Consider the following 18,000-nt stretch of genomic DNA (forward strand, 5'->3'; position numbering starts at 1 on the left):
ATCAATTAAATACTTTTATCATTCATTTTTTCTTTAAGCATGGATACTGTATTATCTGATTTTGTTATTGTATTGCTTGCCATAGAAATACAGTACTATTATGATTAAGAACATAAATCTTTGATATTTGTATAACAAAATGTCCTTAAAGGAAATGTGGAGTACAGAGTAAAGCATTTTCAGAAAAAAATTATAGAATTTAAATAGTAAACAAATAAAAATAAATGTATGAAACTAAATAAATCAACGCACAGTAAATCAAAAGAAAGGAAAAGGACAAATCCAATTACGATAAATGTGGACATTAAATTGTCTTGTAGAGTTATCTGGTGTCTCTTTTTTTTTCTTATTGCATTCTTATGATAGACTTACCATATACCTATCCTTTTTATTTACATTAAATTGGTAGTTGTACCAGGGAGCTTAATTTGATTTAGATTCAAAATACTTTGGCAAGACTATTTCAAAAGTGGTATAGTAATATTTGATTCCATTTATGTGATATGTTGCACTCTCATTTATCATTATCATCAATAAATTATACAATTTTGAACTGTATTTACTCTTTTTCCTAACAGTATTTAATAGCACACTTGGAAAATACTTCTAAATGAATACCAACACTATTTTAAAAACAACATGATAGATAAATTATTAGCCATCTTTATGTTTTAAAAAATGAAACAAAGAACAAGAACAGCACATTAAAAATTAAAATGAGAAAAAACATTGAAATAAAAATTTAAAATCAGAAGAGATTATTTTCTAAAATGTATGCAAATAAATTTTGAGATTGAAAAATAAATTTCTGCATTATACAGCTTCCTAAAATTGACCACAGTACAGATAGAATATTTAAATAGACAAAAGGACATAGAAAAATTTAAGTAGTTGAGGAGATTCACCATTAAAAAAAGCACCAGGTACAAATAGTTTTACAGAAGAATTCTTCCAAACCTCTAAAGATCAGATAATCTTAGTGTTATCTAAACTATTTTAGAGAATAGGAAAAAAAAGGGAAAATTCTAAAGGCTTTTTATAAAATGGATATAACATTCATCCCAAAACATGAAAAAATTTGTACCAAAATTGAAAACTACAAGCCAGTCTCATTTGTGAATAAATTAAAATATGTTAGCAAAAAGAATGCAAGGTCACATTAGAAATTAATACACCATACACTGAAAATGAGGAAATAGTTTGTGTGAGAACAATATTTCTTATGCGAACAAGAAAAGGCTTTGAAATTTAAAAATCATCTGCTTAATAGAATCATAGAGCTGCTGAAACTATAAAAACAGACGGTTAATATCCTAGAGAATGGATAACCTTAGAAAAATCATCTAATTTCTGGAGCATCTTTTTCTCCCTGGAGTTATTTGTCAATTCTGGGCACGCTAAGAAGCTGATAATCCAGGCTTTGCCAATGTACCATGCTAATACTGGGAGATATAGAAACAAATAGAGATTTTAGAACTCTCACATGGTTGAAATTACAAAATTGGATACTAGAGAGGCTTCAAACACATGGTTACTATCTCTTGAATACATTTGTGAAATTTTGAAGCTTCAGGGGGAATGAAACTAAAAAAGTGAGCAGACAGCAGGTGTAAAGGAGAATTAGTTTTCTATAGTCTTGTACCCAGAGAGAAGTATTAGAGTCCAAGAATCAGTAGAGATATAATCCACAATTAACACCTCTAACTCATGGCTAAAAAGCCCTGGAGGAATATTCTTTTGATATAGGGAGTGGGAGTAAGAGAAAAATTGCAAGGAATCTTACCAAGTTCTTGCCTCAAAGCAGCTCAGTTTCTCTCGGGTTTAATGTAGAGTCCCCACTCAGTCTACTTAGCAGAGAAAAGAGAGGGTCTTCTCTAGAGGAATATAATGTCATCTAGGCCCTCTACGGTCTTTATACACTATGTTCAGCTTTCAATCACAAATTAATTGGCATGCCAAACAAAGGTGTAAATGACCGAAATACCAAATTGTTAAATAAAAAACACTCAAATCTATGCAGATATTGGAGTTAAAAGACAAGGATTTTAGGATAACTGTGACTAACATGTTAAAAAAAATGGAGGACCAAGTGGAAAATTTCACCAGAGATTTGAAATATTTTGTTAAAAATCAAGATCTTGTGGTGATTGTTGCATAACTCTGCAAATATACATAAAAGCCACTGAACTGTACACTTTAAATGGGTGGAAAATATCTCAATAAAGCAGTTTTTAAAAGAATCAAATAGAAATACTAGAAGTGAAAAAAATTTAGCGTTAGCTCAATAAATATGTTTAAAATCTATTGGACACAACTGAAGGCAGGATTAGTGAATTGAAAATAGGTCAGTAGAAAATATGCAAACTCAAGCATAGAAAAAATGATGGAAAATACAGGAAAAGTAGCATGAATAAGGGGTAGAATGTAAAATTTTAACATGTGTGACTATAATCATAGAAATCAAAGAGAAAGAGAATGGAGCAAAAGTCATATTTGAACATATAATGACTGAAAATTCAAGAAATTCAAATTTCAGACAATATGGTTTCAAAGTAGGATTTGAATAAATGAATGAGTAAACAAACAAACTTATACTAGGAACATCATAGTGAAACTACTAAAAATCAAAGACAAAGAGAAAAATCTTAAAACAGGGAAAATGGATAAAATGTATTGAAAGGAACAAAACAAAGAGTGAGAGCTAACTTATTAATAGAAGCCATGTGTTATGGACTGAACTGTGTCCCCCTAGAATTTTTGTGTTGAAGCCTCAACCCCCAATGTGACTGTATTTGGAGATAGGGCCTTTAAGGATGTAATTAAGGTTGAATGAGACCATAAGGGTTGGGCTCTAATCCAATATGATTGGTGTCCTTATAAGAAGAGGAAGAAACACCAAGGATGTTCATGCTCAGAGAAAAGGGCATGTGAGGACACAGATAAAAGATGACCATATGCAAGCCAAGGAGAGAAGTCTGAGGAGAAATCAAGCCTGCTGACATTTTGATATTGGACTTCCAGCCTTCATAAATGTGAGAAAATGAATTTCTGTTGTTTAAGCCACCCAGTCTGTGGCTTTTTGTTATAGCAACCCCATCATACTAAGATGCCATGGAAGCCAAAAGATAATAGAATGATATCCTTAAAGAGCTGAAAGAGAATGTGACTACATCAAACTAAAAAGCTGTGCAGAGCAAAGGAAACCATCAACAAAACAAAAAGACAATCTAACAATTGGGAGAAGATATTTGCAAACCATATATCTAAGAGGTTAAACTCCAAAATATATAAAGAACTCATACATCTCAACAACAAAAAAAACTAACAACTCAATTAAAAAATGGGAAAAAGACCTGAACAGACATTTCTCCAAAGAAGATATACAGATGGCCAATAGGCACATGAAAAGATATTCAACATCATTAACTATCAGGGGAATGCAAATCAAAACTACAATGAGATATCACCTTATGCCCATCAGAATGATTATAATTAACAACACAGGAAACAGCAAATGTTGGAGAGGATGTGGAGAGAAGGGAACTCTCACACACTGTTGGTGAGAGTGCAAACTGGTGCTGCCACTATGGAAAACAATATAGAGAATCCTCAAAAAATTAAGGATAGAACTACCGTATGATCCAGCTATTCCACTGCTGGGTATCTATCCAAAGAACATGGAAACACAAATGTATAAAGATACATGCACCCCTATGTTCATTGAGGCATTATTCACAATAGCCAAGACTTGGAAGCAACCTAAGTGCTCATCAAGGGACAAATGGATGAAGAAAATGTGGTATACATACACAATGGAATACTACTCAGCCCTAAGAAACCATGAAATCCAGCCATTTGTGACAACATGGTTGGACATTGAGGGTATTATGCTAAGCAAAATAAGTCAGAGGGAGACGGTCAAATACCATATGATCTCACTCATAAGTAGAAGATAAAAACAACAACAAATAATCACATGAAGACAGAGATTGGATTGGTCGTTACCAGAGGTGAAAGGGGAAAGGAAGAGGGCAAAAGAGATGATTAGACACATGTGTGTGGTGATGGATTGTATTTAGTATTTGGTTGGTGAACATGATGTAACCTATGCAGAAATAGAAGTATAATGATGTACACCTGAAATTTATAAAATGTTATAAACCAATGTTATCTCAATAAAAACAATTAACAATAAAAACTTCTGTACAAACATGGATGGACATTGAGGGTATAATGCAAAGTGAAATAAGTCAGAGGGAGAAGGTCAAATACCGTATGATTTCCTTCATTAAGTAGTAGATAATAATGACAATAAATAAACACATAGGGACAGAGATTGGATTGGTGGTTACCAGAGGGGAAGGGGGGAGGTAGGAGGGTGAAAGGGATAATTCTGTACATGTGTGTGGTGATGGGTTGTAATTAGTATTTTGGTGGTGAACATGATGTAATCTATGCAGAAATAGAAGTATAATGATGTACACCTGAAATTTTTACAATGTTATAAACCAATAAACAAAAAATTAAAAAAAAATAAAAATAAAAAAATAAAAACTGTACAGTAAACAAATTAATTAAATTAAATTAAATTAAAATCCATTAATACAATTACAAAAAAATCTAAGGTAGGGTAAATGTTATTTAATGTTCCAAGTTCTGAGCTTTGTTGAGAAATGGTAAAAAAAAAAAAACACTAAAGTAAAAAAAAATACTTTAATATTATATCACACTTTAATAAATTGATGTTACACATTTTATCCCTAGATTAATTATTAAAATAATAAGGAATGCATCACTGCTAAGCTGATAAGAGAGAAATACAATAGTATAAAATATTTGATTATACCTAAAGAAAGCAAGACAAGGTAGAAAATATGGAACAGGTGTGAATAGTGGAAAAAACAGTTTAAAAATTAAAATAAAAATGTATATAATTTTGTTAAATGTAGAAGAACTAAATAATCCTATTAAAAGTCTAACTGGATAAAATAAATCACAGCCAAATAATTCTGTTTGCAAGAGCACATCTTAAATTTAAGAACACTGAAAAAGTGAAAGTAAAATAATTTGAAAAATTTTATTGTGCAAATACTAACCAAATGAAAACTGATGTAGCTTTCCTAGTATTGAAGAAAGCAGACCAACTTGGCTATAAGATGGGCCATAATGCAAGTCTTTACAATTTGAAAGAACAGAATTTATTCAGTGTATATTCACACATCACAGGTAATTAAGAAATCAAAAAGAAAACAACCAGCAAACTGAAATTCTTCAAAATTAAGCAATATACTTCTATATAACTCAGTCAAAATGTAAATTAGAAAATATTTTCACTCAATAAAAATGAAAATACAATATATCCCAACATTTATTTTGTTGTAGCTATACCTATGCTTAGAGTGAAACTTACAGCCTTAAATGCATATATTTGAAATGATAAAGGTTGAAAATCATCCATCTCAAGGAGTAAAGAACAGCAAGCTCATCTTAAAAAAATTGTAAAAGAAATGAAAAGCTTTTAGTATTAACATAAACTAAATTTAACATAATGGAAAATAAAAATTAAAGAATATCCAGACCAAAATATAGTTATTTGAAAACATTATTAAAACTGATCAGTATTTAACAAGAACAAAGAAAGAAACAAAAGAAAAAAGAATGAATATAGTAGTATCAGGAATTGAAAAAACAGACCTCACTAAAAATCCACAAAAAGGATTTTTTAATAGAAAGATAATCAGAGGCTATTATGAGCAACTCTAGGCCAAAAAATTTGAAAATTTAGGTAAAATGGAAAACTTCTTTGATGTATACAACTTATCAGAACAGACAAGAAAGAATTTTTTAAAATGTGAATAAATGTATGTTAAAGGAATTGCCTCTGTAATTTGAAATGTTCACTCAAAGAAACGTCTAGGCCTAATTGAATTCATTGGTGAATTCTTCCAAATACTTAAGAAAAAAAAATATCAATCATAGGCAAAATCTTGTATAGAACAGAAAATAAAGGAACAGTTCCCAGTTTATCTTATGAGAGCAGGTTAACATGAATACAATGACATTATAATCTCTCACATGGACATAGATGAAAAAACCATAAAGAAAATTTTAGCAAATTAAATTCACTGATATATGTAAAGTATAATATATCATGACCAAGTTTATTCCATTATGCAATTTAGGTTTTATACCTGAAAACATTCCACGTTAACAGAAGAAAGGAAAAAAGTAACGATGTTCTCGACATATGATAAACTTTTTTTAAATAAAAATTCAACACCTATTCATGATAAAATGCTTAGGCAACTAGGATATAAGAACACACTCTTCCATTTATTTCTTGAACTCATAGAGAATATCTTAGAAAACCTACAGAATAGACCATAATTAATAGTAAATTATTGAAAGCTTTCATGCTGAGTTGGAAAAAAAACAAAGATGTCCACTATCACCACTTCTATTCATCATTATACTGAAAGTACCAAATAGTGTTATAAAGGAACTAAATATAAATAGAAGTCATAAAAATCGTAAAAGAATAAATAAAATCATCATTAATCACAGACAATATCTTTGCACACATAGAAAATCCAAAAGATTCTTCAGAACAGTCATCAGAATTAATAAATTAATTTGGTAAGGTTGTTGGATATAAGGGCCATATTTTAAAATCAAATAAACTTCTACATCCTAGAAATAAATAATTGGAATAAGAAATTTCAGAAAATAATATTTGTAATTATGTTATAACACATCAAACATAGCTACATTTTAATTGTTCAGTTAGACTACAACTAAGTTCCAAAAATATTTAAAAATTTAATATCTATAAGTTTTTCTATTTTCTGTTGTTGCTCTCAGTGTTGTTGCTATTGTTTATATCATTTTTAAACTAGATGGAAAGAAGGAAATACATTCAATCAAACTGTTTCTAGGTAATTTTTGAAATGATGTAATTTAGTTTATCTATAAAAGTAGTTATTGTCATGAGATAACCCTGATGCATTTGTAAATGGAAAATAATGCATATGACTTTGTTTTTTTATGGACCATTAATAACTAGAAAATGCTGTTCCATAAAATTATCTCTTTAAACAGAAAAAAACCTTAAGAACAAATGCAATAAAAGATGTGAAATTCTTATATTCTTATATATACAAAATTATACCTCATTATTGCAATAAATTAAGGAAGACTGAAATAAATGGAGGAAAGTATTATGTTCATGCATTGTAAGTTTCGATATTGTAAAGATGTCAATTATTCATAAATTAATCTATAGATTCAATATAATCCCAATCAATATCCCAGAATATTTTTTGTAATAATTAACAAACTTAATCTAAACTTTGCATGAAATTCAAAGGGCCAAGACTAGCCAAGACAATCTTGAAGAATGGATATCCAGTGTTATTACACAGTGACTTGAAACAGCATGGTATTGGTACAGGGAGAGACACTTAAAGTAACCAATGGAAAACAATGAGTCTACAAGAAAGGGAAAGTTGTTGCAGGCCTTTGCAATCATTGTGCCTTCTGTTTAGAATGCTCTTTTCCAAGATGGCTAGCTTCTTCACTTTCTTAATTTCTTTCATTCAAATGTCATTCTCAGCTAGGATTCCCTAAGCCACTCAAATATTTTAAGTTCCCCTAGCATTTCGTATTCCTTTTCCCGGTTTTATTTTCTTTCTTTAGCACTTATTGCTATCTAACATGCTAGATGTCTTGCACATTTATTATGTTTATTTTCTGTCTCCCCCATTAGAATATTAGATCCGTGAAGTCAGGGATCTTTGTCTATTTTGTTCACTGATGAAAAATGTCTTATATACAGTAGGTTGTCAATAATTATTTGATGAATGAATTAATGAATTCTTTTAAACTTCAAACCTCCCAATGTGGGATTCACATTAAATACATTAAAGCATGTAAAGCATGTAATTTAAATACATTAAATACATTATGGATGGGATTCATCTTACACAAGATTGTGAATTACTGTTTGTCTCTTCAAACAGATTTTGTGTTACCCCTCAGATGTCCAGGGCTCCTCACTACGCAACTCACTGAAGTCTATTCTCCAACTCTTTCTGCATATTCTTCACTTATTCTTTATTCACTATCAAAACTGACCTGTCCTAAAATCTATTTACTGTTTTATTCTAAAGAATCTTTTTTTTTTGCATCTATGATTTATTTATTCTATGACTGGAATTTTATACCTTTTGACTCCCTTCACCCATTCTGCCCACCCCCACCCTCTGTCTCTGGCAACTGCCTAACTGTTCTCTGTTTCTTTGAGCTTGTTTTTTCTTTTTTTTGATTCCACGTATAAGTGAGATCATAAGGTATTTGTCTTTCTCTGAATTATTTCACTTAGTATAATGCCCTTAAGGTCCATCCATGTTGTGGCAAATGGCAGGATTTTTTATGGATGAATAATATTCCATTGTGTGTGTGTATATATCTATATCTATATCTATATCTATATCTATATCTATCACATTTTCTTTATTCTTTTACACATTGATGGACACTTAGGTTGTTTCCACTTCTTGGCTATTGTAAATACAGATATTAAATATTAAATTACATATTAAATATTAAAATACTGATTATTACAGTACCCAAACACATGTGCTATATAGCCGCCCAAAAGTTCTGAATGAGTGGATGAATTTTCAGGGGTATAGTGAAACCTTCTATGATAAAATATGAATGCAACAATCTGAGAAGCATGTTAAGTGCTATTTTTGAGCTGTTCTTGGTGCTTTAACATCAGTTATCTTATTTAATCCTCACAACAACACTGCAAAATAGACACATGTATCTCATTAAAGACAGAGATTATGTCAGATTTACTCCACAGCACTTAGTCCAGTGACTAGTGCATAGAAAATAAATGTTTATCAACTTAAAATTACTAGAATTCTACAAATAATGCATGGATCCCTGCTTGAGGAAAGGAGAAAAAACTAGAGTCTGGGACTCCAACTGTAATGTTTGATAATCTCACAATTTTACCACAGGCTAGTGTTGCTTTTTGATGGCAACAGTGAACTGGCCTCCAATACTGTTAGATCTCAGAAACTCTATTTTTCCCATGAAATTAGCTTGACTCTATGAGACAGCTTCTTCCTCAAGTTACATTTTTATTTTTTTGCCTTTTCTCAGTCTCAGCATCTCCTTGTGAGTCTTTGCATGTACTATCCTACTATCAAATTACTGATTGATGTGGTATTTACAAGCTTAAGTGTGTGACTGAGAAAAATCTGATTGGTCCAAAAAATCCATATTATCCTCATGTGAGCAAAGTTTTTGGTAATATGTTACGTATAGATTGGTGGACTTTGGATTAGTTGCACACATCTGGTTAAACTAGCTGACTGGGAGCTGAGGCATAGGTCAAATTTATCCACACCATCCCCTTGTGGTACATGAGTCACATAATAAAAAAGCAGAAGTCTTTGTTCAATGCCTCCATTATATCATCAGGGTACTAAAAAAAGTATTCAATAATGCAAATGGAAATTTGTAAAACTATAAAGCAAACATGAAATAGCTCCCTGGTACAGCATTTATTCTCACATTTTGGGACAATATGGATAATTAATTCATTTTTTCACAATAAATACACAGATATACTGTGGAGCATAATTCAAAATTGGCATGATTTTTTTAAACATGAAACAAGAGTTTTCAAAGAAAAATAAGTCTCTTAGAGTACCACCTCCTACCCCCAAAGAATATATATTCACTTCTCTCTGGTATTTGAAGCACTTTAGTAGAAAAATTTAAGGAACACTAAATATAATAACAACTAAAAATAATAATTTTCATTAATTGAGGGCTTAATACACTTTATATGCATTATTTCATTTATTTCTGTTTACAGATGAGGACATTGATGCTTAATAATGTAAAGTAATCTGCACAAAGTTACACAGCTAATAATAGGTGGAAACGGTATCCAAACCTAGTTCAGTAGGACTTTAGAACCCATAATTTTTTTTAATTTAATTAATTTTTATTGAGGTAAAAATGGTTTATAACATTATATAAATTTCAAGTGTACATCGCTATTCTTAATCAACCCATATTCTTACTCACTATCCTATACAACTTTAACCTGTATTACCTTGTAAATATTTAGGTATCATTCATTGACATCTCATAGCAACATCTGCCCCTGCAAATGGGAAAGAGGCAATAACTATATAAACACATAGTCCTCAATCCTAGCTTCACATTAATATCACCTGGGGAACTTAAAAAGAATCAATGCTCAAGTCTCTTGGTTTCTTAAAATTATGTGATATCAATATTGATCATTATTAAATGATGATTATTAAATATTGATATTGTTAATATATTAATGCTCTAGATCCTTGCTACTCAAAGTGTGGTCCCTGGAATAGCAGCATCAGCATCACCTGAAAGTTTGTTGGAAATGCAGAATCCTACCTTGGTCCTCCTGTATGAGAATCTGCATTTTAATAAGATGCTATGACAATTTATGTCACATTAATATTTAAGAAACACTAATATAAAGCAGTGCTTCACAAACCTGAGTGCATATGACAATCACCTGGATACATTATGAAAATATGGATTCCTGGGATACGTGGAAGTTCTACTAAATTAGAATATTCAAATCAGTGTACCAAGCTGGGCTTCAATCCAAAAGTACCTCCCACAGACTTCACCCACCACTGCCATCACCACCATGGGCCTACCTGCTGTTAGATGGTCTCACTAGCAAAGACCATTTATTTTATTTAAAAGTTAAGTTATTGTGTTCAACAATGAGGAAAAATGATAAAATAAGAGGAAAAGTAATACGTAACACATTAATGAGCAAGTCAACTAAAATTATTTGTTTCCTATCAGAGATGAAGGGTCTCTGGGGATGGAATGCATAAAAGAAATATTTCAATGGGTAATGGAGAAGGGAATAAAAATAGAAGAAAATGACATATCCTGAGAATGGAACTGCCTCAAGATTAAAGAGCCAGAATGAGAGAGAAGTCTTTGTGGGAAAGAGCAGCTGAAAGGAAAGATGAGAGACTAAAGACAACTTGCCTTCCGTCACAATTTTGCCAAGAACTGATGTTTTAAAGCAGGGTTGTCATTAAGACCATTTGTCAAAACTTTCTGGAAAGGCATAGCTTAGTCAGCCTTCCCACGCCCATCTTCAATTCCTTGCTGACATCCTAGGACTTTTGGAAATGACCCTTGAAATGGGGGTGTCCAATGTACCAATAGGCACTCATTTTAGTTGCTAAAATTGTAGCATATCTTTTTAAATCAAGCCCTAGAATAGGAAGGTTGTGCACTGAGCTGAAGAGAAATTTCATTATTGATAACACTAAATATATAATTTTTCATTACTTCACGAAATAATGATATTTACTGTGAGAATTGTGCATTTTAATGTGATAGGCAGCATCTTTAACTTATAGGACATTATTCTCCTCATCTGAATAATTGTTTAATGGAACCCCCTCCAATGAGTAATGCTGCTAATTTAGCAGGTCTTTTATACAATGTGATAAGTTTTCTACTCTTTCCATACATAGAAATACCAGCTTCGAAACAATGGCTCTATTTTCATGTCAGCTAAATCATACTTACTGTATGTGGCAGATTTTGGTCTGTGACATGAAAGGATAAGCAAGTTTTCTCAATGAAATATGTTATGGAAGAGAAGGCATTCATCCCAAGCATTCATATTAGTTTATCTGAATATTATTCCAAATCATACCTGACCTGAATAAGAGTATGAAAGGTTGCATGAAAAAGAAGTCAAAGTAAAGCAAATAGGCCTTGGGGGCTTTTGGAAGCATGTAATGGTGTGTCAGTGGCTTGTCTTACTAAAAAGAATCTCTAAGAGTTAACATATTCTTAATAAAAGCATGAGAAATTAGATGTAGCATTTGTACTCTCTCTTTATCATTATCATCAAAGAGAATCAATGAATTGCAGGTCAGTTTGGAATGAATACTGAATATTTCCTATTTCAACTTGCCCTGCCAATACAATGATTGAATCCTTGCTATAACATCCCCATCAATTATTTGCCCAACCTATACATAAAGTCTCTCCCACTAGAGACAGTTCAATCTCCTGTCAGCTGTGCCTCTCTTCCTTAATTTACAGCTACAAATCTCCCTCCCTTTATCTTCCACCCACTGTTCCTTGTTCTATCCATTCTAGAAACCTAGTATCTTCTCCACCTGAACTTTTGAATAAGATTATCAGGAACATTATCAGGTTTATCTTTTCCAGTACAAGGATCCCTAGTTTGTCCAACAAATTTTTCATATTATAAAGTTTCAAATCCTTAATCAATCTTAATTATTCTCTTCTGAATATGCTCCGACTTACCCCTCTTAATCTCAAAATCTGAAGGTAGTACACCAATTCATACCTCACCTATGTCATGACAATCTTAAAGCAGAAAAGATAACTTTATCACCACTTTTTGTTGCCTAGTGGTGGACATCATAGTGATATACACAACTTACTACTTTTAATAGCCACTAACTATACTCAATAGATTATGGTAAACAGATATTAGCTGGCATTAAATGAATATATGACAATAGCTCTTGAAACTGTTACTTTGAAGGTGACCATGGAAAAGTCACAAAGAAAAGATGATAGAAGCTCATCCTCAGAGGAAACAGAATTTTTTCTTGATGTAATAATAGTTTATAACATTGTGAACTTTTAGTTATACATTATTGCTTGTCAGTGACCATATAAATGCATCCCTTCAACCCTTGTACCCACCCCCCAACCCCCCTTCCCCTGGTAGCCACCAAACTACTCTCTCTGTACATGTGTTAGTTTATCTTCCACATATGAGTGAACTTATGTGGTGTTTATCTTTCTCTGTCTGGCTTATTTTGCTGAACATAATATCCTCCAGGTCCATCCATGTTGTTGCAAATGGGACACTTTTGTCTTTTTTTATGGCTAACTAGTATTCCATTGTATATATATACACAATATCTTCTTTATCCAATCATCAGTTAAGAGACATTTGGGTTGCTTCCATTTCTTGGCTATAGTGAATAATGCTACGATGAACGTAGGGGTGCATAAGCCTCTTTGGATTGTTGATTTCAGGTTCTTTGGATAGAAACCCAGCAGTGGGATACCTGGATCATAACATATTTCTATTTTTAATTTTTTGAGGAATCTCCATACTGTTTTCCATAGAGGCTGCACCAGCTTGCATTCCCACCAGCAGCGAATGAGGGTTTCCTTTTCTCCTAAACCTCTCCAACATTTGTCTTTTTTTGTCTTGGTCTTGGTGATTATAGCCATTCTAATGGGTGTAAGGTGACATTTTAGTCTTGTTTTGATTTGCATTTCCCTGATGATTAGTGATGTTGAACATCTTTTCATGTGCCTATTGGCCATCTCTATATCTTCCTTGGAACAATGTCTGTTCATATCCTATGCCCATTTTTTGATCGAGTTGTTTGTTTTTTTGTTGTTCAGTTGTGTGTGTTCTTTATATATTATGGAGATTAACCCCTTGTTGGATATAGGATTTGAAAATACTTTCTCCAAGCTGGTAGGTTGTCTTTTCATTTTGATTCTGGTTTCATTTGCCTTCCAGAAGCTCTTTAGTCTGATGAAGTCCCACTTGTTTATTTTTTCTTTTGTTTCTCTTGTCTGTGTAGACATGGAATTTGGAAAGATACCTCTATGACCAATGTCAAAGAGTGTACTGCCTATATTTTCTTCCAAGAGTTTTATAGTTCCTGGTCTTACTTTCAAGTCTTTGATTAATTTTGAGTTAATTTTTGTGTATGACAGAAGAAGATGGTAATCTTTCATTCTTTTCATTGTGGCTGTCCAGTTTTCCCAACACCATTTATTGAAGAGACTTTCTTTTATCCATTATATGCTCTTAGCTCCTTTGTTGAAGATTAGCTGTCTGTAGATGTGTGGTTTTATTTCTGGGCTTTCAACTCTGTTCCATTGATCTATGTGTCTGTTTTTGGACCAGTACTATGTTGTTTTAATTATTATGACTTTGTAGTAGTCAGGGATTGTGATGCCTCCAGCTTTGTTCTTTCTTCTCAGAATTCCTTTGGCTATTCAGGGTATTTTGTTGCCCCATATGAATTTTAGTATTCTTTGTTCTATTTCCATGAATTATGTCATTGGGATTCTGATTGAGGTTGCATTGAATCTGTAGATTGCTTTAGGTAGTATGGATGTTTTAACTATGTTTATTCTCCTGATCCATGTGCATGGGCTGTCTTTCTATTTCTTTATGTGATCATCGATTTCTTTCAATAATGTCATATGGTTTTCATTGTATAGGTCTTTCACCTCCTTGGTTAAATATATTCCTAGATATTTTATTCTTTTTGCTGCAATTGTAAATGGGATTGCCTCATTGAGTTCTTTTTCTGTTAGTTCGTTATTAGGGTATAGAAATGCAACTGATTTTTGTAAGTTGATTTTGCACCCTGCAACTTCGCTGATTATTTCTAATAGTTTTCCAATGGATTCTTTAGGGTTTTCTATATATAAAATCATATAATTTGTAAACAGTGAGAGTTTCACTTCTTTGTTGCCTATTTGGATTCATTTTATTTCTTTTTCTTGCCTAATTGCTCTGGCCAAAACCTCCAGTAAAGGAAACAGAATTTTTTTAGAAGACCTCATTCCACAATGCTTTCAAACTTCCAGGTGTTTATTGATCACTTGAGTGCTCAACACTGTGCAAGATACCGTTTGGGATATACAAATATTCATAGTCCTAGCTCTAAAGGCAAGTATGGCCTATATGTGGTATTAGATATATGTCCAAGTTTGCCCAAGACAGTATCTGTTTATGCGAATTGTCTCAGCATAATTAATAGCATCCCTTTTAACAAAAGTGTCCTATTTTGGACAACAAATTATACAATCACTGTATTTATATGAAAGATAATACAGAAGAAACACACACTTCTGTGTAACAAGGTATGGTACTCAATATTGCAAGGGTCCCAAGGGGAGAATTTATTTCCCTTGAGCAAGTGAGTGAAACAAAGCTTCACTACTAGTTTACCAGATGCTTCTCTTCTGTTCCTGAACCAATGGCTAAACTACATTTCCTAACTTCCCTTGACATCAGATGCAAACATATCACTGAGTTCTTGGCAATAAAATATGGATGAAAGTAATGTGTGCCACTTCCAGACCTAACTAATAAAGGTCTCTCACACAATATCCCATGTTCTCTCTCTTCCCTCATCCATCAGGTGAATGGAGAATACTCTTAGAATCTGGAAAAGAATGGAATCATAAGTAGGAAAGATGATGGGTCCCCGGATGACTGTCCTGGGCAGAGACCCCACCCAACCCTCTGAATCACATGAGCATATAACATGAAAATTGAACATTTGTTGCATTAAGCCAGTGCAATTTGGGGTTGTTTTTTCCAGTAGTTAGCCCACTGTGAGGATGACAGGTAGCATGAAAGTTAGCTTTTGATGAAAATCTTCCTATTGTTGAACATCTTCCTACTCTAATACTTTCAAGTTGGCTGAAGTAAAAAGAACATGAATTTGGAAATGAATATATTCCCAGAGCAATACTTCCATTCAACAACATTAAGAGGGAGATTAAATTTAAGCCTTAAGGATTCATGAACTCCTTATAGGGACAAGTATGATATGGAAACATAATAGGCCAATTGCTTGTTCCTTCAGGTACAGAGAATATACAAGGACCACTTAGATGACCCAGTTCACTTTCTTAAATCATTGGTTCTTCCTTCCCAGAGAACTTACAGGTTTGCCTATCTTTGTTTTTCCTTGAACTTGCTGTTCTTAATTTTCATTGTGTGCAATTTCTTATAATTTTATTAAAGTTGCTAAATTTCTCTTAGGAAAGAGGTAGAGAATGAAAGAAAGAGGGAAAGACCTTTTCATTTGCATTTGTTAATCTATCCCACAGTAGACATTCTTCTAGGTTCATCATTTGTTTGGACCCACCACCAACATTGGATTGTAATGAATGGGTTCTCATTGTGTTTTGAGATCTTTCCTTCCAGGCCAATTCATGAAATAGCTGCAAAGTTTTAACTTATTTAAGAATTTATGTCTTTAAAATATAGATAGGGGGCCAGCCCGGTGGTGCAGCAGTTAAGTGTGTGTGCTCCACTTCAACAGCCCAGGGTTCACAGGTTTGGATCCCAGACGCGCACCAATGCACCACTTGTCAAGCCATGCTGTGGCGGCATCCCATATAAAGTAGAGGAAGATGGGCATAGATGTTAGCCCAGGGCCAAGCTTCCTCAGCAAAAAAAGGAGGATTGGTGACAGATGTTAGCTCAGAGCTGATCTTCCTCACACATAAAAAAATATATAGATATAACTTTAGCTGCTTCTGGTCAGTCTTTCCTACAAACAGATAAATTTAAAAAATAGTATATAGTATCTCCAAATTTGAAGAGAAAAATGGAAATTATACATTATTTATTAAATGACAGTCAAATGGAAATACCTTTATGTTTCAACCCAATTTTGTTAATCTCAAAATACACTCAATCATCTACTTCCTTGCTTCAGTAATTTTGGTCTACAAATCCTTATATTTTTTCTTTGATAACCGAATCATTCACAAGGACCCAGGGTCGTTATTCTCAACATTAGATTTGTGTATGGAGATTGAGATTATTAAGCAGTTAGGTTGACTGTGTCCTGAATCTATATAGCCAAATTTTTAGCTAAATCACAGATATTAGCTCCTGTTTATAAAATTATTTTATACTAATGTATCTGTATACTAAACAGATACAGCTGAAATCTATATTAAATGATATTTTGGTTTATCTAAGCTCTAGTTAACCTTTCAACTATATTCCTAATCCACCTCAAAACCTCTTGAAGCACAGCAATAGTCCTGACAAAAAAGGAATTAATACCCTCTTATTTTCCAGCTATATTACCTGACAGTTCTGCTACTTTGGATAATTGAGTCTGAATAAAAACAATTTAGCTCATAATTCTTTTTAGCAAGTGTATGCTACATGGCCCAAGAGAAATAAGGCACAGTATAGGACTGACATGTTAGTACCAGACTTGTATCAACTAATATATATTACATTTTACCATATATTTCGATAGAAATCTATTTCACATCATGAGTTTTCTAAAAAAAGCAAATGAGTTGTAAACTATTACTAGTCTTAAATCAGGTAAAGAATGAGTAAAACTCTAGTGATGGCTCTTTTTCATGTCATGAACACCTGATTGAGATAAAAATCCTGTAAACGTTTTGATAATGTTAGTGTAACTTTTTTAAAAGAAATGATGGGGAAAATTAATCAACATGTCATTGTCTGAGAATTCACTTTCATAGTCACAATTTTAGACTCTAGTTACTAATTGTTTTGGATCTCAATAAGCCATAGATTTCAGGCTGCTTTCTGTTGCTTCTGGGCCCTGTTTTCCTTCAGGAACTACCATTTCTACATGCTCAAGTTGTTTTATGGGAGGAATGAGAGGCAAATGACTGTAAATCTTGACCTTTTCTGCTTCTACATTATATACTTTTATTGTATTTAATCATGTGTTCATTTCTATATTTAATAGCTAATTAAATGACAAAAATATTATCCAAAAAGACAATTTGTGGGAAATAATTACCATTTGGAATGCCAATGGAGCATAAGTATTATCTAAGAGGTGTTATTTAAAAATGTTTAAAACTGGACTTAAATAAAACCTTTAAATATAAGTATATTTCAAAATGTCAAATAACTTAGTTTTCAGTGGTTTTGAGGGAGAGGCAGTTCTATTGTTATATGTACAATTGTAGTGGGCCCTCCACTGGGTGCAAATGGTAAGTCCGAAGTGCACTTAGTGTTTGTGTAAGAGGATAAATAAACAATGGTTCTTGTCATTTTATTTTATTTTATTTTTATTTTTATTTTTGAGGAAGATTGGCCCTGAGCTAACATCTGCCAATCCTCCTCGTTTC

This window comes from Ceratotherium simum, chromosome X (genome assembly GCF_057802395.1).
Source record: "Ceratotherium simum simum isolate JZ-2026a chromosome X, ASM5780239v1, whole genome shotgun sequence".
NCBI classification, from domain to species: Eukaryota; Metazoa; Chordata; class Mammalia; order Perissodactyla; family Rhinocerotidae; genus Ceratotherium; species Ceratotherium simum.